This window comes from Cavia porcellus, unplaced genomic scaffold, assembly GCF_034190915.1.
Source record: "Cavia porcellus strain 051 isolate PalLab524CR breed Dunkin Hartley unplaced genomic scaffold, mCavPor4.1 scaffold_28, whole genome shotgun sequence".
NCBI classification, from domain to species: Eukaryota; Metazoa; Chordata; class Mammalia; order Rodentia; family Caviidae; genus Cavia; species Cavia porcellus.
This window is the reverse complement of record NW_026947511.1, coordinates 8,565,701-8,587,475: the sequence shown is the minus strand read 5'-3', so window position 1 is coordinate 8,587,475 and position 21,775 is coordinate 8,565,701. Positions and strand designations below refer to the sequence as shown.

Sequence of the window (21,775 nt, the reverse complement as noted above, 5' to 3'; positions counted from 1 at the left end):
TAAACAGAATTACAGGGCCCATACACCATTCAGAAACTGAAGAAAATAAATTAATGCATCCTTGAGTTGATCTTGATCATTTCTGAACAATTTACCAATCAAAGAAAGAATAAAAAGATGGCTGTTTTATGGATTGGCAATTTGCTAGCTGTTTTAGAATGCATGATGTTCAAATTCAAATTGCTATCACTTCAGTCTTTCAAAACACTTTTTTAAAAAATGCCTCTGGCCTGTATCATATGGCAGGGTACTATATGATTCAGGACGACAAATGTATGATGAAGATTTATAAACGTATTCCAGGAAAGAAAAAGCTTTTGTTCTTTCGGTGTTGTTCATCCCTTCGGTTGGTTTTGAAATTCCTGTTAAATGTGAATAACAAATTCCCAAGCAGTGGTATTAGCCACATAGCAGATTGTTACTAAGACATCTAAAAATGTTAAAGTCACTGGCATGAGGTTTCACATGGAGGATACGGCCAGCCTTTGGGCTCTGTATAATAGAATCCTATGAGAGCACACCTGACTCTATGGCAGTGCTCTTTGACACCTATTAGGTGGAAAGTTTTCTTAATCCTGTTTTTCTTCATCAAGACACTGAAAGAAAACACCCAAATGTCCACATTGCTTCCAAGACTTGACCAGAAATGGGCTTTATTTTTACAGCTGACCATCCTAAACCTCTGGTATTTATGATCAACTCGAGTACTTTTGCCCTTTACTCAAAGCTGAGCTCTGTCAACAAGTTTGGACAGCGGTTTCTGAAGGGTGATGTCTCCTTTTATGAATCCCAAATTTGGCAGAATCCTAATGCCTACGATAGGATGTTCATAGAATTATTCATTCAAACACAGACACGTAAATATGATGAGTTAACAGTTATAGCATTTGGAACACTAGAGGAAATATTTTTTCAGTTATTCAGCTGAATACGAAAGATAATAAGCATGATAGCTAGCTGATATCCCTTTGTCAATGTGAAGGTGAACTCTTTGTAATTTCTTCTTATAATTTCCTTTAATGAAAGCTAATGAAATAAACAGGTTACAATCTATGTAGGTAATAGTGTTAGTCAAATTTGTGTCACTATGACCAAATTAATGGAGGACAGATTTATTTTAGCTCCTGACCTCAGAATTTCTGTCTGTTGTTGGCTAGTTCCACTGCTGTTGGTCTGAATGAATCAAGTCATTAGGACTGAAGAGTACGCAAACCAATGCTGCTCACATCATGGCATCCAGGAAGCAGAGAGAAAGGGAATGAGCCAGGGAGCGGAGGCCAGGAATAAGGTGTACCCTCCAGGGTCATGTGTCCATGACTCCCTTCCTTCTACTAGGCAGACTCCACTTCCTGTTTCAGTTCCTCCCCATCATGCCATCAAATTATTATCTCATCAATGGGTCAATTCACTGATGAACTTAGAGACCTTGTGATCCAGTCACCTTCCAAAAATTTCACCTTTGACACCTGAGATTTTTGGGGGACACTTATATTTAAATCTTAACAGCAGTCTTCCATTAGCTTTGTTTAATTGGACTTTGAGCAAAATCTCAAGGGTTAGGTAATGTCAGATTATTCTTATGAAAAATTTTCAGAGCACCTATATTTCTGTATTGACAATTTTCAACAGTTCTTTGACCTTTAAAGAAGATTTTGAAGTCTTTGAAAATTGAAGCTAACAACCATTTACAGGCCTGCTCATGTCACTAAGAAAGGAAAATTACCTAGTTTTGCACAGAGTTGAGAACCGACATAAAAATAAATGATTACATAAAGCTTACAATTCTAAACCATGGAGTACATTCACAATAGTTATAGATAGCCCAGGCAATTTTAAAATGGGAATCAATGGTCTCCTTTAGATTTAACACACACAAAAAAGCTTGCTGATGAACTAAATAAAATATACTATATGGTCAGCCTACCCTTAGAGAGTTAGAAGTATAAATTAATGATATCCTTGAAGATATCTGGTAAAATATAATCTTACATTTGAATAATTGATCCCAGACAGTACCTTTAGTGAGCCTTCTTTAGATAGTGGGATGGACTTGCATGCTACATTCTTGGCAATGATATATATATTATTATGCAGGAAATTATTTTTAACACCACAAAGTATCTTTTTTTAATTCCAAAATAGCTTCAAATTATTAAGACATAAGGTTTTTTTAAAAACCAGAAGTCTGAATAATAGTTGCCTTCTCTTTCTCAAGATTGTTAGCTGATCTGTTAGGGTACAGTGGTTTCTAATGATTGTTTTTTCTTAAAATCACATTAAAATTCACCCCAAACAAATGTGCTCATCTAGATTAGTTGTCAGCTCTACATTTACTTATATTATCTCTAGAACACAAGGTGTTACTTGGTTGATTCACTCAAACACTGAATTATTTCAGGGAAGAAAGAAAACCATGAAACTTTCTTAAGGAAAATGAATAATTGTTTGAAATGACCAAGAAACAGAGTGGTAATGAATAATCTAAGAGTTTCGCATGCAAAGGATTCCATGTATAAAAAGTGCTTAGTTTCTGGGAACTTCAGGAAGAAATAATTTAATATAGATTTATGTCTGTAAATAGTTAGAAAATGGTTTTTAGAGATTATTTCATTCTAAATTGAAAGATCATAATTGATTTTTTTTGAGGAATGGCTAGTGTTACAAATTCTCAGTTATTCCTATCTCCACATCATATACACTTTTGTGTGTAGCTGGTTAGGAGTATAAGAAGGAATGTCACATATAGCTTAGTTGACATTTCTCTGGAAAGTAGAAATCAGAGGTTTTAAGCAAAACATAACAAAAGAAAAAACTGTAGGATTTTATTCAATAATTAGTATGAAATTAATTTGAAGGGTGGGCACCATCATTTTAAAAATACAAAAGAATAGAAAATATTTACATGTTTTAAAGCTAATACAGGCACATGACTTTTATCAACATATAAATGCATACAAGTGTGGGCATTGCTTTACAACGTGAAGTGTATATCTTCCTGTGGGATACATTAAAAATGTTTGAATGGCACTGTGGCGTAACTTACTGGTAGAGCACGTGTCTAGCATGCCCAAGACCCTGTATTCAATCACCAGCTGTACATAAATGGAAAGAAAATAAGTACCTTGGTATATAGAAGCACATCATACAATGGGTATAGAGGAGAACAATCAAATTCACTTCCCCAAAATTCTTTGCTCTCTGGACAGCTCAGATAACCATCAAAATAGCTATTGTTAGTGGAATCTCAAGCGCACATATGGATAAATTCTAATAAGATATTGCAGGAAGAAAGATATGTCACACTAGAGAAATAGATATCGGAGAGTGTAGAATTATAAATAGTTGAGTGTTAATAGTAAATTAACTACTGACTGATTAATTCTCAAGTTACAAAAATGTAAATCATCTATTTATTGGGATGTACATGCTATATAATTTTCTAGTGCTCTAAAAATAAGTACCAAATACTCAGAGCCTTAGTACAACATGAACTGTTTCCAAGCTCTAGAAGTGAAGTCCAAAATCAAGTTTTAGCATATCTATATTTCCTTTAAGACCTGCAAACAATACTGCTTCGTCTTCTAGTCTCTGTTATTTACTAGCAGCCCTTGGAGTTCCCGGGCTTACAAATACATCTCTGCCTCCACCTTCACGTGATATCTGTGTGACTCTGTCTTCACATGGCCTTCTCTTCTACGAACAAATTGTATTGAGTTAAAGCTAGGTCAGTATGACTTTATTTTAACTAACTACATCAACAATAACTCTATTCTGTGGCACAGGAGACTAGAATGTTGATGTTTCTTTCAGGAGGACACAGGACAATCCACAATACTTGTAAGAACTAATGATGTTGGCTCACTATCAGGAACCTGCTCATATTTATTTTATTCTATTCTAGGAAATTCTAAATATCAGAATGTAGGATAACCTTTCTGATTTTCTATGCCTTTCTAATAAATTATTTTTATGAACTTATCTACTATGCTCAGATTTATATTGTTTTCTTCAATGTTGACTGTGAAATTACCTCCAACTCAAGTGGGCATTCTAAGCAAACCGCACTTGAATGTAAATGTGAAACTAAGAAGAGAATCTGGGGATTACTCTACCTGATGGTGGTCCACAAAGTATATTTCACGGTCCAGTGGTGAGGAAGAGTCCCCTGGAAACAAATTTCAGTATTAGGACATTAAATTCTCGATAACACACTAGTTGATTAACTTCTCCATGAGATACAAGGCTCCTTCAATGAGATAATAGAAATAAGTGGGGAGAGTTATTTTTCACAAAAAGTTTTATTTTATCTAAATGAGTTATAGTTTTCCGTGTTTGTGATAAGTGGTACAGGTTTCCAGGTTGCCCTTAAACCTAAGCCATGTTCTTTAATACAATTTAACCAGATGTTTGTGATGGGACATCAGGCAGTTTTCACATATTAATAAAGCCCAGTTACTCACTGTCTTCATATGTATCTTTTGGGAAAGAGAAGAATGAAACCAATTTAATAGACAGAAACAGAGAATGCTACTTAGAACAAAAGGCATGTGGGTGTTGCCAGTTTGGTAAATCAAAAATGCAGACAGATTTGGAAAAGTTGAACATTAAAATGATGAATTATCATGATGGGATATAAAACACTGAATTAAGAGCAAAGTTATAGTAAAAATATAGTAGGCTATTTTAGAAAGGAGGGAAGGTGGTATAAAAACAGAGGTAAATGCAAAAAGGAAACGTTCTACTTTACAGAAGAGCTCTCAATATATGTAAAAGAAATGAAAGGGTTGTAAAATCATCATTTCCAATGATTATGGTATTAATTTATTCCAGTAAAAATGATTAGTGAGTATTAAAACAATTTGCTGAAATGTTGGTTAAAGAACATGATACTTCAAGAGTCTTAGAGTGACTCACCTAGAAGACACAGTAAGATATGTATGAAATAAGAGAAATGAAAATGCTGTATCTATTTCTAACAATGTACTAAAACTAATATTACCAATACTGATCCAAACAGCATCAAAAACTTCTAAATATGTTGTGCTTAAGATTCATTGCACAAGCAAAATTTTTGCCAAAAAGTCATTGCTTATATCTGATTATCAAAAAAAAAAAAAAAAAAACCTACCATCATATGGACACAAACTAAGGGAATTTATACAAAACAATTAGCCTGTAGTCTTTAAGAACATCTAATTTAATTCAAAGAAAGGCTGAAATGATCTACAGTTAGATAAACTTTAGAGGCAGGACTGCCAAATGCAATACGTAGTGTTTGAGATTAGACACATATGTTATAAAAAGGCTCTTATTGAGACAAATGAAACTTGAATATGGATTTTGTATTAGAAAATGGTATCATATAAGTGCTTCTTAATTTGATTACTGTATTATAATCCTATGAAAGTATGAGCTTATTGCCATAGGCAGGATCTACTATCGTCTCTCAAATGAGTATGTGTGTGTATGTGTGTGTATGTGCGCATATGTATGTGTGTGTAAATTTTTTCTGTAGTTCTGGTATTTTAAGTAAAAATGTTTTGTATAAATCTTGATGAGGTCTGAACAATTTTGGACAAAACTCATATCCTCATTAACTTCCTTGACTGTCCTTTGTACTGTCAAACCTATCATTTTTACGTGCTCAACCACCTGTCCTGAGTATATGTGACTGAAATAACCTGGCATCCACTTGATTCACGGAGTATGGAGTCAAGAAAGACTGCAAACATCACAATCCCAGAAATGTGAGGACCATTTAGCTCAGAAGAAGGATAATGCGCTGGACACTACCGTAAACAACATGTGAAGAGCCAAGAAGATTAGCCCCAGCCTGGGATTAGACTTCCCTATAAAGAAGACGACATTGCTTCCAAGGTTTGTGTTTATAACTTGGACTGTGTATAGCAGTAGGCATTTGGGAATTTTTACCTAAAAATACCAGAACTACAGAAAAAATTTGCACACACATACATATGCACACACACACACATGTACACATTTGGGAATGAGTTTTATAAATAAATTAACCTTGCTAAGTAGAGGCAAAGAAGTGTGAAAGAACTTACTGAGCAAATAACTTTTCCCGGTGAAATCTCTGCTTCTCTTTTCTTGAACATTTTACTTTTAAAGCAATAAATCTCCTGAAATGGCTATGAAATCCTAAACCCTTTGTGTTTAGGACAGAAAGTATATTTGAATCCCTCTTACATGTGTCTTCCCTGGACACATTCGTGGTCATCTATCAGACACACCAGGGAATGCCAAACCTCCAAGGAAAGAGGCAGAAGATGAGTAAAATGTTACTGTATTACCAGGCTGAGTTGATGGAGCATAACCAACGTGATCTATGTGTTGTGAACCTATCTCTCTCCTGGTCTGTAGCTACAAGCTCTGGATCCCACTTGGGAAGCACTGAACACATCTCTGTCACTTATTCCTTTAAGGGTTGGCTTCCTGCCCTTGTTCCCTAACCACAGTTCTCACCTCACCAACACATCCCAGGTGTTCCCATAATCTACCTAGTAGCTTATAGGAAAGCCCATGTCAGTAGATGAGAAATTTTAATCATCAATGATTTAGTTCTTTATAGGGTGTGGATGGATGAAGACATAGTGTAGACCCCTGTGATTTAAATCTGAACTTACCAAAAAATATTAAATATATATTCTGAGAAGACAGATTTTCAAAAATTTAACTGATGAAGTATTTGTCATGTTTGAGTTTTGATTAGCAGTATAGTGTAAGTTGAATTTCCAGAAGGGAATATACAAGAAAAATGAAAAAGAATCTTAAGAGAAAAAATACTTTTAATTTTAATTAAAATGTATGAGATATAATGTCATAATTCCATTCCAGAACAATGTATAATGATCAAATCTGGGTAGTTAACATTTTATCTCCCCTAAATATTTTTAAAAATTGGATAATATATAACAGTTGTACATATTTATGAGGCAAATTGTAATAGCTCCCATGCCTGCATACAATATGTGCTGATAAAATCAGTTTTGAAATAATTTTCTTTTGAAAGAAATGAAATTGACAGTAGCCAAAATAAAATTATCTTCTTCATAAATTACAGGAATTCTGTAAGATGTGTTATAGGAGAGAAATAAAAATAAATAATGATGTGCTATAAGAAATACTAAATCAAGAAGCAAATAGGGTTTCAGGAAAAGAAAGCTCTCTCTCTCCCCGCCCCTCACTCCTGTTCTCTTCTAGAAAGATATTTATGTGGTGAGCCCATAAATGTGTGCGTGGCTTTCTTGATATAAAAATTGCTTTTTGTTTCCAGCACTCTTGGCCCTGTCCCATCTGTACGCACACCCCCACCTATTCCTAGTTGCCTACAAAAATAATTACACAAAAACTGCCAAAGAGTCTGCTTCTTCTGGCATTGTTGCCCACTTCTCAAAATCATTTTAACTCTTAAAAGGGAATAGATCCTTGAAGACTGTTGCTAAAGGACAACTTTCTTTAAAAAATGTAAATTATGGCGCCTGGCCATAGGTCTGCAGAGGAGGAGCTGGGCAGATCTGGGGTGCCCTCACTGGCCTCTCTGCGTGTCTGGAGGACTCTGGATTTCTGCGCCCAGACTGCTGGAGTTCCCTCAGGCTTCCAGGTGCAGTGAAGGAGAGAGGTGGGTTTGAGGCTTCCACATCAGCCTCCCCATTCCCGGCTTCATTTGGAGACCTGCTGAGCGCCCAATAGGTGGGCTGGCCCACACTACCAGCCTAGCCCAGCCTGTTTAGCAGCTGCGCCTGGCCATAGGTCTGCAGAGGAGGAGCTGGGCAGATCTGGGGTGCCCTCACTGGCCTCTCTGCATGTCTGGAGGACTCTGGATTTCTGCGCCCAGACTGCTGGAGTTCCCTCAGGCTTCCAGGTGCAGTGAAGGAGAGAGGTGGGTTTGAGGCTTCCACATCAGCCTCCCCATTCCCGGCTTCATTTGGAGACCTGCTGAGCTCCCGATAGGTGGGCTGGCCCACACTACCAGCCTAGCCCAGCCTGTTTAGCAGCCGCGCCTGGCCATAGGTCTGCAGAGGAGGAGCTGGGCAGATCTGGGGTGCCCTCACTGGCCTCTCTGCGTGTCTGGAGGACTCTGGATTTCTGCGCCCAGACTGCTGGAGTTCCCTCAGGCTTCCAGGTGCAGTGAAGGAGAGAGGTGGGTTTGAGGCTTCCACATCAGCCTCCCCATTCCCGGCTTCATTTGGAGACCTGCTGAGCGCCCAATAGGTGGGCTGGCCCACACTACCAGCCTAGCCCAGCCTGTTTAGCAGCTGCGCCTGGCCATAGGTCTGCAGAGGAGGAGCTGGGCAGATCTGGGGTGCCCTCACTGGCCTCTCTGCGTGTCTGGAGGACTCTGGATTTCTGCGCCCAGACTGCTGGAGTTCCCTCAGGCTTCCAGGTGCAGTGAAGGAGAGAGGTGGGTTTGAGGCTTCCACATCAGCCTCCCCATTCCGGCTTCACTTGGAGACCTGCTGAGCTCCCGATAGGTGGGCTGGCCCACACTACCAGCCTAGCCCAGCCTGTTTAGCTGCCGCGCCTGGCCATTGGTCTGCAGAGGAGGAGCTGGGCAGATCTGGGGTGCCCTCACTGGCCTCTCTGCGTGTCTGGAGGACTCTGGATTTCTGCGCCCAGACTGCTGGAGTTCCCTCAGGCTTCCAGGTGCAGTGAAGGAGAGAGGTGGGTTTGAGGCTTCCACATCAGCCTCCCCATTCCGGCTTCACTTGGAGACCTGCTGAGCTCCCGATAGGTGGGCTGGCCCACACTACCAGCCTAGCCCAGCCTGTTTAGCTGCCGCGCCTGGCCATTGGTCTGCAGAGGAGGAGCTGGGCAGATCTGGGGTGCCCTCACTGGCCTCTCTGCGTGTCTGGAGGACTCTGGATTTCTGCGCCCAGACTGCTGGAGTTCCCTCAGGCTTCCAGGTGCAGTGAAGGAGAGAGGTGGGTTTGAGGCTTCCACATCAGCCTCCCCATTCCCGGCTTCATTTGGAGACCTGCTGAGCTCCCGATAGGTGGGCTGGCCCACACTACCAGCCTAGCCCAGCCTGTTTAGCTGCCACGCCTGGCCACAGGTCTGCAGAGGAGGAGCTGGGCAGATCTGGGGTGCCCTCACTGGCCTCTCTGCATGTCTGGAGGACTCTGGATTTCTGCGCCCAGACTGCTGGAGTTCCCTCAGGCTTCCAGGTGCAGTGAAGGAGAGAGGTGGGTTTGAGGCTTCCACATCAGCCTCCCCATTCCCGGCTTCATTTGGAGACCTGCTGAGCGCCCAATAGGTGGGCTGGCCCACACTACCAGCCTAGCCCAGCCTGTTTAGCAGCTGCGCCTGGCCATAGGTCTGCAGAGGAGGAGCTGGGCAGATCTGGGGTGCCCTCACTGGCCTCTCTGCGTGTCTGGAGGACTGTGGATATCTCTGCAACCAGGGAGGGTCCACAGGTTCCTGAAGCACTGCGGCCTGTGGTGAGTACCCTAACCCGGCTGCGATTGAAGAACTGTGGAGCTTCCAAGGGGCAGGTGGGCGCACAGTGTCCCTGAGGCCCAGCTTGTCTGGAACTGCAGAGTTCTGAGCAGGCAGAGGAGGGCCACTGGTTCTGTAGGCCTAATGGCTTGGAGTAGCGCGGCGCCAGAGTCCCAGTAGCTCCAAACATAGAAGGGGATTTTCAACAGATCCTGAGGAAGCTTTCAAATAACACTTGAAACACAGAAATATAGGAAAATGACAAAACGAAAGACCAAATTACAACCTCAAACCTCCAGCCCATCTCAAGAAACCCAAGGAGCGATGTATATAGAAGAAAATATATCCCATCCACCTCATATATCGGACACAATAGCCACTGAAATTGACAAGCAACTCCAGGAAGCTTTAAAGAAATTCAAACTCGAAATAATCTCCCAGATAAAAGAAGAAATGATAAAAGAAATGAAAGAGATTCTAAATATATCTAAAGAAAACACAGATAAAAAATTGGAGGAACTAAACAAAAAGATAGAATCCCTAGACGAGCAATATAAGAAACAAACAGAATACATAATGCAGATGCACAGAGATATACAGGAAATAAAAAACTCCACTGAAAGTTGTAAAAACCGCCTTAATGAAAGTGAAGATAGAATTTCAGACCTTGAAGACAGGATTGCAGCTAGTGAACAGGAAAGGAAAGATCTTTTGAAAATAACAAGGAACCAGGAAACAACAATTCAACAACTGCAAGACGATGCAAAGAAGAATAACATAAGAATGATAGGGATTAATGAAAGAGAGGGAGACAACATGAAGGATGTCAGGAGGATATTTAGAGAAGTAATAGCTGAAAATTTCCCAAGCATGAGATCAGAAACTGACATCAGGATCAGGGAAGCATATAGAACTCCAAACAGTCATAACCAAAATAAAACTACACCCAGACATATAATAGTCACCATCCCAGAAATCCAACACAAGAATAGATTATTAAAAGCTGTCAGAGAGAAAAGACAAATCACTTATAAAGGAAAACCTATCAGAATCACAGCAGACTTCTCAGCACAAACAATAAAGTCAAGAAGAGCATGGAGTGAAGTATTCCAGATCCTAAAGCAAAATGATTTCCAACCAAGACTGATATATCCTGCAAAACTATCATTCAAAATAGATGGTGCAATACGATACTTCCATGACAAAGAACAGCTGAAGAACTTCATGAACACCAAACCAACCCTGCAAAAAATATTGAAAGACAGTTTAGATACACAAAGGAAAAAACCACTAAGCAAAGCAAATAATTAAACAGAACCGAAAGATAAAGATGCAACAGCAGAGAGATAACATTCCTACAGTTAACCAGCATTTAACAGTAATAACCATTAATGTAAATGGTCTCAATGCACCAATCAAAAGAAACAGACTAGCAGAATGGATCAAGAAACAAAATCCAACCATATGCTGTTTACAGGAAACCCATCTAACCCAGAAAGATACTCACAGACTGAAAGTCAAAGGATGGAAAACAATTCTTCATGCAGCAGGAATCCAAAAAAAGGCAGGAGTAGCCATTCTGTTTGCAGACAACGTGAACTTTAAACCAACAATGACCATAAAGGACAAAGAAGGTCACTACATACTCGTAAGGGGAAAACTCCAAGAGGAAGAGATAACTATCTTAAATATATACGCACCAAACTCCAGAGCACCCAGTTATATAAAACAATTATTAACAGAAATGAAAACTCAAATTATCAGTAACACAATTGTAACAGGAGACCTTAATACACCACTGACACCAAGGGACAGATCAACCAGACAGAAAATGAGCAAAGAAATAACAGAACTGAATCACACCTGTGAACAAATGGGTTTGATTAGACATATACAGAATGTTCCACCCAACAACATCAGAATACACATTCTTCTCAGCAGTACATGGATCATTTTCTAAAATAGACCATATATTAGCTCACAGAACATATTTAAGCAAATTCAAAAGAGTTGAAATCATCCCTTGCATATTATCGGATCATAGCGCTCTGAAATTAGAAATTAATGACAAAGGATACTGCAAAAATTCCGCAAACACATGGAAACTAAATAACACACTCTTGAGTAATCAGTGGGTCACAGAAGAAATTAAAGAAGAAATTAAACAATACCTAAAAGAAAATGAAAATGCAGATACAACTTACCGGAATCTGTGGGATGCAATGAAAGCCGTTCTGAGAGGAAAATTTATTGCACTGAGTACCCACATCAGGAAAACAGAACAAATACAAATAAATAACTTGATGCTACACCTCAAACAGCTAGAAAAAGAAGAGCAAGTCAAGCCCAAAGCCAAAAGAAGAGAGGAAATTATAAAAATCAGAGCAGAAATCAATGCAATAGAGACTAAGAAAACAATCCAAAGAATCAACGAATCAAAGAGTTGGTTCTTTGAAAGAATAAATAAAATCGATAAGCCCCTAGCCAACCTTATTAAAAAAAGGAAAGAAAAAGCTCAAATTCATGCAATAAGAAATGAAAAAGGAGAAATCACTACAGACCCAATAGAAATACAGAGGATCATCAACACCTATTTCGAAAACCTCTACTCTCAAAAGTTTGATAACACAGAAGAAATAGCCAGATTCTTAGAAGCATATGAAGTACCAAAGCTATATCAAGAGGATATAAATCTGTTGAATAACCCAATCTCTGCTAATGAAATTGAGAATGTAATTGGGTCCTTGCCCACCAAGAAGAGCCAGGCCCAGATGGATTCACTGCAGAATTCTACAAGAAATATAAAGAAGACCTAATGCCGACACTCCTCAAACTATTCAATGAAATTGAAAGGGAAGCAATCCTTCCTAAGTCATTCCTGGAAGCAAATATTACTCTAGTACCAAAACCTGAGAAAGACCCAACTATAAAAGAGAACTATAGACCGATCTCCCTAATGAACACAGATGCAAAAATCCTCAATAAAATATTGGCAAATAGGATCCAGCAAATCATCAAGAAGATTATACACCATGACCAGGTGGGATTCATCCCAGGAATGCAAGGATGGTTCAACATACGCAAATCAATAAATGTAATCCACCATATCAATAAAGCCAAAAATAAGAATCACATGATCATCTCTATAGATGCAGAAAAAGCCTTCGATAAGGTCCAACACTTATTCATGATAAGAACTTACAGAAAATTGGAATAAATGGTCTTTACCTCAATATAATAAAGGCCATTTATGACAAACCAACAGCCAGCATCATACTAAATGGCCAAAAATTGAAAGCCTTTACTTTAAAATCGGGTACAAGACAAGGATGTCCTTTATCACCACTCCTATTTAATATAGTACTGGAAGTACTAGCCAGAGCAATTAGGCAAGAAAGAGAAATAAAAGGGGTAAAGATAGAAAAAGAAGAAGTTAAATTATCATTGTTTGCAGATGACATGATACTCTACATAGAAGACCCCCTAAACTCCATTGAAAGACTCTTAGATACAATAAATAAATTCAGTAATGTGGCTGGATACAAAATCAATACTCAGAAATCAATAGCATTCCTATACACGAACAACAAAATTACAGAGAGGGAAATAAGAGAAACTGGACTATTCACATTAGCAAGCAAAAAAATGAAATATTTAGGAATTACTCTTACGAAAGAAGTGAAAGACTTATACAGTGAAAATTATAATACACTGAAAAAGGAAATTGAAGATGATCTCAGAAAATGGAAAGACATCCCTTGCTCATGGATAGGAAGAACAAACATTGTGAAAATGGCCATTCTCCCAAAACTGTTACACAGATTCAATGCAATCCCAATAGAAATACCATCAACATACCTTATAGATCTAGAGAAATCACTCCTAAATTTCATCTGGAACCAGAAGAGACCTAGAATCGCAAAGGCAATTCTAAGCAGCAAAGACAAAGCAGGAGGCATCACAATCCCTGACTTGAAGTTATACTACAAAGCAACAGTAGTAAAATCAACATGGTATTGGAATCAAACCAGAGCTGAAGATCAGTGGAATAGATTAGAAGATACAACCACAGCTACGAACACACTCAACCACCTTATTTTTGATAAAGGAGCCAAGCAGGTTCACTGGAAGAACGACAGTCTCTTTAATAAATGGTGCTGGAAAAACTGGCTCTCCATTTGCTGAAAACTAAAGCTAGACCCATGTCTATCACCATGTACTAAATTAAAATCTAAATGGGTCAAAGATCTGAATATTAAAACAGAAACACTAAATCTATTGGAAGACAAAATAGGTAGAAACCTTGGAGACATAGGAGTAGGTAAAGAATTCATGAACAGGACTCAAACCGCACGGGAAATACTTCCCAGAATCAATAACTGGGACCACTTCTTATTAAAAAGTTTCTGCATGTCAAAAGAAATCTCCAGCATAGTGAAAAGAAAACCCACAAACTGGGAAAAGATTTTAGTGAACTCTCTCTCAGACAAGGTCCTCTTGTCTAAAACATACAAAGAATTAAAGAAACTCAGACCTCCGAAATTCAAAGATCCAATCCAAAAATGGGCATCTGAGATGAATATGCAATTCTCAGATGAAGAAATGCAAATGGCAAATAAATACATGAAAAAATGCTCATCATCATTGGTCATTAGAGAAATGCAAATTAAAACCACACTGAGATACCATCTCACTCCTGAAAGAATGGCCAGGATCAAGAAAACCGACAACAAATGCTGGAGAGGCTGTGGGGAAAAAGGAACTCTCCTGCACTGCTGGTGGGAGTGTAGACTGGTACAGCCTTTGTGGAGATCTGTCTGGAGATTTCTCAAAAAGTTGGGACTGGAAATCCCATTTATTCCAGCTATTCCACTTCTAGGCATATTCCCAGAAGAACTGAAAGCATCATACCACAGTGATATATGTGCACCTATGTTTATAGCAGCACAATTTGTAATCGCCAGAACTTGGAAACAACCCAAGTGCCCATCAACTGAGGAATGGATAAAAAAGTTGTGGTATTTCTATACAATGTAGTATTATTCAGCTATAAAGAAGGATCACATTGAGATATTTATCAATAAATGGGCACAGCTTGAGACCATACTCATAAGTGAAATAAATCAATCTCGCATGTGTGAATACCGAATAGTTTCCCTAATGTAAGTAATGATTCAAATATATAAAAATATGTGGTAATCATGATTCCCCATTAGGTGGCCTTCAAGCCTTATAAAGTTTTCACTCATTAATTAGAAAGGCTTTATTCTGGGCTTCTTGATATGAAAATATTTGAAGCTAGAGTATATGAAGTTTTACCCAAATATTTCAAGGAAAAAGACACTATGGTAACTACTATTAAGTCAGGTTATAAGGTGGTGAAGTACTAGGTTATTGAAACAGTCATGCTGTGACCTCTATTGTTATATTGTTATGTCCTGTTTTATCTCAATCTCCCCCTTATTGTTTCAAAAAAAATTATTTAGTCATTTCTTATGTTTGTCTTAATTAAAGAAAAAATTCAAAAAAATTAGGATATATAAATGGTAACTCTTTTCGATTTCCTATTAACTTGTTTTGAAGTCCTGTAGTACTCCCACGATCTTGTTTTGACTGATTAGACTCTGTTCCATTCTACATGATAGTATCAAGTTTGAAGACATAGGCAACTACTTTGAAGACAATAAGATTCACTAAGATACCCATTCTGGTTTGACTATTGTCTTCTTTGGAAGTCCTGTAATGTTTACAATGCCTAAGTTTTATTGGTCTTGTTCTCTACTGTTTTGTCCAACTTTATAATATCTAATAAGATAGACAATTCTTTTTAAGGAAACAAGGGACAACGTTGATAACCATTGTTGATAAACTTGTACTCTGTTCTACACCATGTGCTATGTCTATCCTTGGTATTGACTGACAGCTTTGTTTTGCCATATTTGACTGTATTCTTCCCCCCCCCCAAAGAAAGTAATAAGCACTAAGGAGTAATAAAATCCAAGATGTGAAAATTTTGTTGTAAAAAAGAGAGGGAAAAAAAAAAAAAAGAAAAAGAGCTCTAACGGATATAACAGCAAGTGTGTTTGGGGGTGTTAAATAGCTGACTTTATCAATGTTTTTGGAACATTGAACACAGCTGTTTGCAGTCTCCCTGTTTGAATGTCCACCTTGTGTTCTTTGATACTGTGATTTGAGGAACTATTTTCAAGAAAATAGTGTGTAATCTACTAGCAGGTAATTTCTTACTGTTATGGTGTTTTGTTTTGTTTTGTTTTGTTTTGTTTTGTTTTGTTTTGTAGTTCTGTATTGCGTGTACCCTTACGCCGCTTTGGTTTGTTTTGTGTTTTTCTCTTTTTCCTCTTAAATAAAAAAAAAAAAAAAAAAAAGAGAAAAAAAATGTAAATTATTACTGATACAAACACAAGTCAAAATAGTTTTGAGGGAACAAGTAAGGTACTAGTTCAATAACAATTTTATTTAAAAGCAAATTAAAATCACACAGAGATTTCGTATCACTCCAGAAAGAATGGCCAGGATCAAGAAAACTACCAACAACAAATGCTGGAGAGATTGTGGGGACAATTTTATAAACATGGATTTATAGTCACTTTTCCACAGCAATCATTTGCATATCTGCAAAGAGGAAATAGTTCCACTACCATCAATTTGCTGTAATGTGTTTCACTGTAGAACTATGTTATAGCCTAGTTAAAGACAAAAGTGCTTATCTCTATAGGACAGATAATCTCAGAAACTTCACTTCAGACATTTCCACTGAAATAATATCTTTTCAGTCAATTCCATCGCCTTAAAGTTTTCCTTACAAAATAATAAAGCTAAATTAGGTTAGATAGGTGCTAAATATGAAGATAGATGTAGAAAATAGATATTTATTCACTTAGAAACTGTTAATAGAATTGTATCTGCAACTATTTATTAAAGCAACTTGTGCTTGGTAGTAGGTTCTCAAATGTTTATACAAATGTTAAGAACTATACATATATCTTACCCCAACCAGGGCTGCTTATCATGGGTTATTTCTTAATATTTTTATAATATTTTTCTTAAAAAAAACTTCTCATTGTGTATAAGACTCACTGGAGAAACTGATGTATAATTCTGGTTTTTACTAAGAGCCTCTTTTTTGTGTGTGGAAACAGTTTGATTAATCTAAGAATACTAAACTCTTTGGTTGGCTCTCGTTGAGCATTATAAATTATGTCTAATTCACCTGCTCTCATAAAACATTTAAAATCAAAGTATGTTGAGTATGACTGTTCAGTTTTCTTCTTCCCAGAAGAATCCAAGTCGTTTCCATATGCTTTAGAAGTTGGTTATACTTTTCTTCTTTTCGCACATTTTAAATGCTAGAGATGTTCTTGTCCTTGGTGAGGTAAAATAGGTAGCAGCTTTGTTTTAGCCTTGATTTTATCTGAAACTATGGGTTATGAAACTATGAAAGAGACTGGCTGAAGCTCAGAAATCTTAACTGGTCTTGTAAATAAAAAGTAAGCTAAAGACCATAAATTGATCCAAAACTAGCACAGTGGGGAAAAATATTTAAAATGAATCACCCACAGAAAGGTCTACCTCTGTCTAGCACTAGTTCATCCCTGGTCCTGGCTAAATTCCTCATGTACAATACTGACCACTAGGCCTTTCTAGCTCTTGTAGTCAATATCCATCAACGTTACCTTCAGGAAAAAACACTGTTTTGGGCTATCTCTTTTGTATGACTGGCTTCTAAAACTCAACTTGAGTCATTTTAGATACCACATTGAGACAATGACACAGTGGCAAAATATTTTACTGCTGATTCCTTTTTATTAAATAGCTTTAAATGATGAATAATGTCTGTGCTAAGAAACTATGCCTCTGTAGTGTATTTAATGCATCATATCTGAATCTTTCTCAAACCCGTGTGGTGAATTTTGTTCAAAACAACAAAATAACTAGAGATTGCATATAAACTTGGTCTACATTCCCAATAATGGGAAATGCTAATTATAAAAGCATGATAGAGGGTCCTAAATACAAGAATAGAACTTTAATTTTCATACACAAACAGCACACAGAATTTTCATATTTTAAACAATGCTTATGAAATGTTTTTCTCTTTTTAAGACCATGGCATTGAGAGACAGATCTTTCTCCAAGAGGAAGGAGACTGAGAGACGGAAGGAGAGGAGAGTGAAGGGCAGCCAAGTGGGTGGAAAAAGGAATCAAGATGTGCCGTGTACCTCTATCAGCTCTACCAGGGAAATGTAAGCACCCTATACTGCACCTACCTGCCAATAAAAACACAAAAGAGAAAGGAGACCAAGATACGGATGGATGGAGAGGGAGGGCAGAGGAAGGAAATGAAGAAAGGAAGTGATTAGTATTACACAGAGAATGGCATTTACAATAACAAATACCTTTTCAGATCCCTGACATTTCTTAGCTTCTCTCAGGTTAGTAATGCATCTTAATGTAATGCTTCGTATGACTTAAAATATAGTTCAGTGTATTTCTAATGTATCTCCACTTGAGTATCTGGATCCAATTTATGAAATATCACTTACTTTTCTGGAACTGATTACAAAGTAGACATCATCAAATATTCTCAAGTCACAGATGCTTTGGATTCCTCATGTTTGATTAATGGTCTCTGAGAAGTTACATTTCACAAACTGTATTCATCTTTTTAAAGGAAACAGTCTCTCTCTTTCTTCCTTTTATATGGGCAGAGTTTGTTAAAAGTGATCGGAAAATGTAATTACAGTCTCCAGCATGCCCTGAACCTTGGGCCCTTTCCACAAATAGGGCGCCTGGGAAAGCCACAATGGAAAAACAAAAAACCCACCTTTAAGGAGTGCTTCCCATGCACACCAATGGCAGAAAATGAAAACTCTGTACAGGGAAAGGAAATAAATATTACAGGCTTTCTGTTCCTTGTCAAAACACAAAAGGTATAGACTCACAGTACACACACACACACACACACACACACACACTGATAACACCACTCAGCAAGAAGGTCAGAAAATCAACAGTATGACAATGGAAAGCTATTTTTGGTCCAGCTGGTCATTATAACTAACTTGTTACAGAAGATGTGTTGGAAGAAAAGCAATCTTCCTCTTGTTCTTAAACCAAAGAATGGAGTAAGAATAGCAGATTTCAGAAGGCGAATTGAAGCTTTCTATAAAAGCATGTCTTTTGAACAGTCATAGGAGGGAATTTTCTATAGAACAAAGCTTAGTGAAAACAAAGTGCCTCTTCTGAGGAAGAGAAGTATGGGGAACAGAACTAGCTGAGAAGATCACTGAATGATGAAGACCCCAGATAACATGGAAGCACAGGACACAATGAGACAAGATCAAAGCCATTACCATCAATTCTTAGGGACGAGGAATAGGAAGTTAACATTATTATAACATTTCACAAAAGTTGCTAGGTTAACTAAATGGAACACATCACATAACTCGAATCATATGGAAATTTTGCCTTCTCAGCAAATCCTATTACATTTTCAATAGAAAATCCATCACTGACTATAGTCAAGTTTCTGATTCCCAGTGCAGTCCAGTCCTGATGCACCTGTCACACCAATTCATAGCCTACAGTTAGTCACACCTGGGACAGATGAGAAAAGAGGGAGAGATGACCAATCTTCTGGACAAAATAAAGGCCTTGGAGTAAGTGTGCGAATAATAAAGTGGTATTCAACGTGAAAAGCTTTCGACACAGATCATTTAATTAAATATCACTGTTTTAACTATTTGTCTGAAAAATAACACACACAGTAACAGCAGAAATAAAGATGATGAGAAAGTACAGCAAGTAAAGGAAGATGAGAGAAACTTTTAAATAAATGATCAAGAGGTGGGTGCTAGTCATCATCTTTTATTAAATATTGAAGTGGTCCTCCTTGACTTGCTGCACTAACAAACTGTTAGTGGTGCATCCGAGTATAGACTTTAATCAAAATGTGTAATTAGGAGACTAAAATTAAATAAATAAATAAATACAACAAAGATTATCTCCTTTCTTTTTCAGCCCTAAGTAAGCATAAGGGAAAACACTGCATATGACACAAACTACAAATTATAGACCTCTTGCAAGTTTTCTTTTTTTTTCCATAATGGAACCAAAAACATTGCCTAATTGTTCAATCTTCAAAGACGTTCCTTGATACCTTCGTATTTCCCTTGTATTTTTCTTGCTCTAGGTACCTCTCTTTGCAATATATTTTTTAGTCCATGTTTTGGGAGAAGTATTTTTATTCTATGTTATACTAAATATAACACAAGAAAAACAAGACTTCGAGTGTATAGTGGACTTGATGATGCTCTTTAATCTGGCTCATGCATGCATCTCCTTTTTCTTCCTCCTCACTTCAAAGCTAATTTTTCCTAAGAAAGAGACTTACTTCAGAAACAGGGAAGTGTCTGGGATGCGTACAGATTAACTGTGGCAGGAGAGGAAATTTTAGCTTTTTCCCAAGAGAAAAATATAAATGTAAGATTTTTACCTAAAATTGCACCGTTGCCTGGTTTACTGCTTGTCTCTGTTGCTTTTCTGTTTCTTTACAGGTTTCTTTTGCAAGCATTTCCTTCTTAATCACTTTTGTCCTTGGTTCTTCTGGGTGAACCTGTCTAGAGCAGAGTAAAACAATCAGACCAAGCCCCTCTGATTTTACATTTGGTTACCCTTATCAGCTGTGACACTTTGAAACCTGACATTTAATCCCTAGGCACATCAGCGTCCTTTGTAAAACAAAATCCCTATGTCATCTGGGTTTATAGGACTGTGGGAAGATGAAAGAGGCTGATGCATGTGAAGTTCTTACCAAAGCTCTGGTGTGGAGCAGACACTCAGTAAAAGTTGGTTGGGTGTGACCATCTACTCCTGTGCCTTGGTTTTAACTATTTAAAGGATTTACAGTGTTATTTTTAGCTTGTCCTTGCTCCTCACCAGCTGGTGCGCTAGATTTGTATTTATTACACAGACTCTGTCTGGCTTTTTCCTTAATTATTCAGCTTTTTTGCCTTTGTTATTCCATTGTTTTAGCAGAAGTTAGTAAATGAGAAGATTTTGTGGCCGCAGTCCTTCTGGCCTGACCATTCCATGTGGGACTGGATTATCTAAATAACTCTCATCATTCAACTCATAAAGATTAACAAATGAACCAAAGAAGTTGAAAAGGTGTTTTTGTCTCAACAAAATGATGGCTGTTTCCTTGTAGAAATTTCAGGGAAAGTTTGAAAAGTTGGGACATTTAGGACCCTCTAACAAAGGCCTGAATTTAGCTAGCTCTCTCTAGTTCCTTGCTTGTATGGACTATGCATTTTAAGATAAATTTGTATAATGCAGCCGTTTATACTCTGGCATTCGCTCTACCCTTTATTTTGGGGGAATGGAATAACACAGACACACATAAAGAAGTTCCCTTTTATTTCTGGGTTGATTTGTGCACTGAAGAGCCCTGAGAGTGAAAAATACTTTGAACTTTCTTAGAGAAATTTGTCATTCTTGGAGGTGACAAACCCACCATAAAATACGGAGAGCTGGATTGCACTCGGTGATTTGTGATCCTTTAACAAATTCTCCAGGCTTATTTGCACAAATTGTCTTTTCTTTTATCCCTGGAACAACTGGAGAGAAAAATTTAAAAATAATGATCATTTGACCTTCTCAGATCATATGATTGGGAAGGATTAAGACATTGCAATAACTCAAATATCACAGTCCTTGAAATAATAATTTGTTAAGAGTTTGGAGCTTTAAATGTATGTAGGGTTTAATGGCATTATTTTTAAACTGTTATAAAATATTCTTCCATTCATGAATTCTATTAGCATGCACTATTGAAATGTTATTTTTATTTACCTTCAGTGGTTGACAAATAACATAAGAAAGAAAACTAGCATAAGCATAAAATCTCATTTAAATTGTTATACAAACAGTAAGGAATAACATTCCCCTTTTGAAAAGATATTAATTTTACAGCTGAAAAAAATCATTGCAAGGCCAAACTACAATGATTAAGTGGCCTTGTTTCAGTGATGAGATGGTGGGAAACAAGCATTGAGGACTGGCTATTATTTTTCTTGCTTACTTTAGTCTTATACACAACACACATTTGATAAGGAATCTTATTTGATTATTTTTCTCTTCTGGGAAAGATCTAGATTGTCTAGTGAGGTCAGAAGTCACATAGTGTGACCTAAAGTGTGCCCATCCTGCTTGGTCACTCTGGTTTTCATCACCAGTGTTTCCCAAATTGTACAAAGATCAGGCAGAGCTGGGTGATGACACATATAAACTCTGG

At 37.6% G+C, this 21,775-nt stretch overlaps 1 long non-coding RNA gene across 1 annotated transcript; it reads right to left on the bottom strand.

Annotated features, from left to right (window-relative positions):
- Positions 1-2,862: 2,862 nt before the first annotated feature.
- Positions 2,863-20,221, bottom strand: LOC134473798 (uncharacterized). Its single transcript, XR_010044224.1, has 3 exons — positions 19,976-20,221; positions 4,113-4,165; positions 2,863-3,693 (listed from the first exon to the last, which is right to left on the bottom strand). It is a non-coding gene; the product is annotated as an uncharacterized LOC134473798 (long non-coding RNA).
- Positions 20,222-21,775: the final 1,554 nt, after the last annotated feature.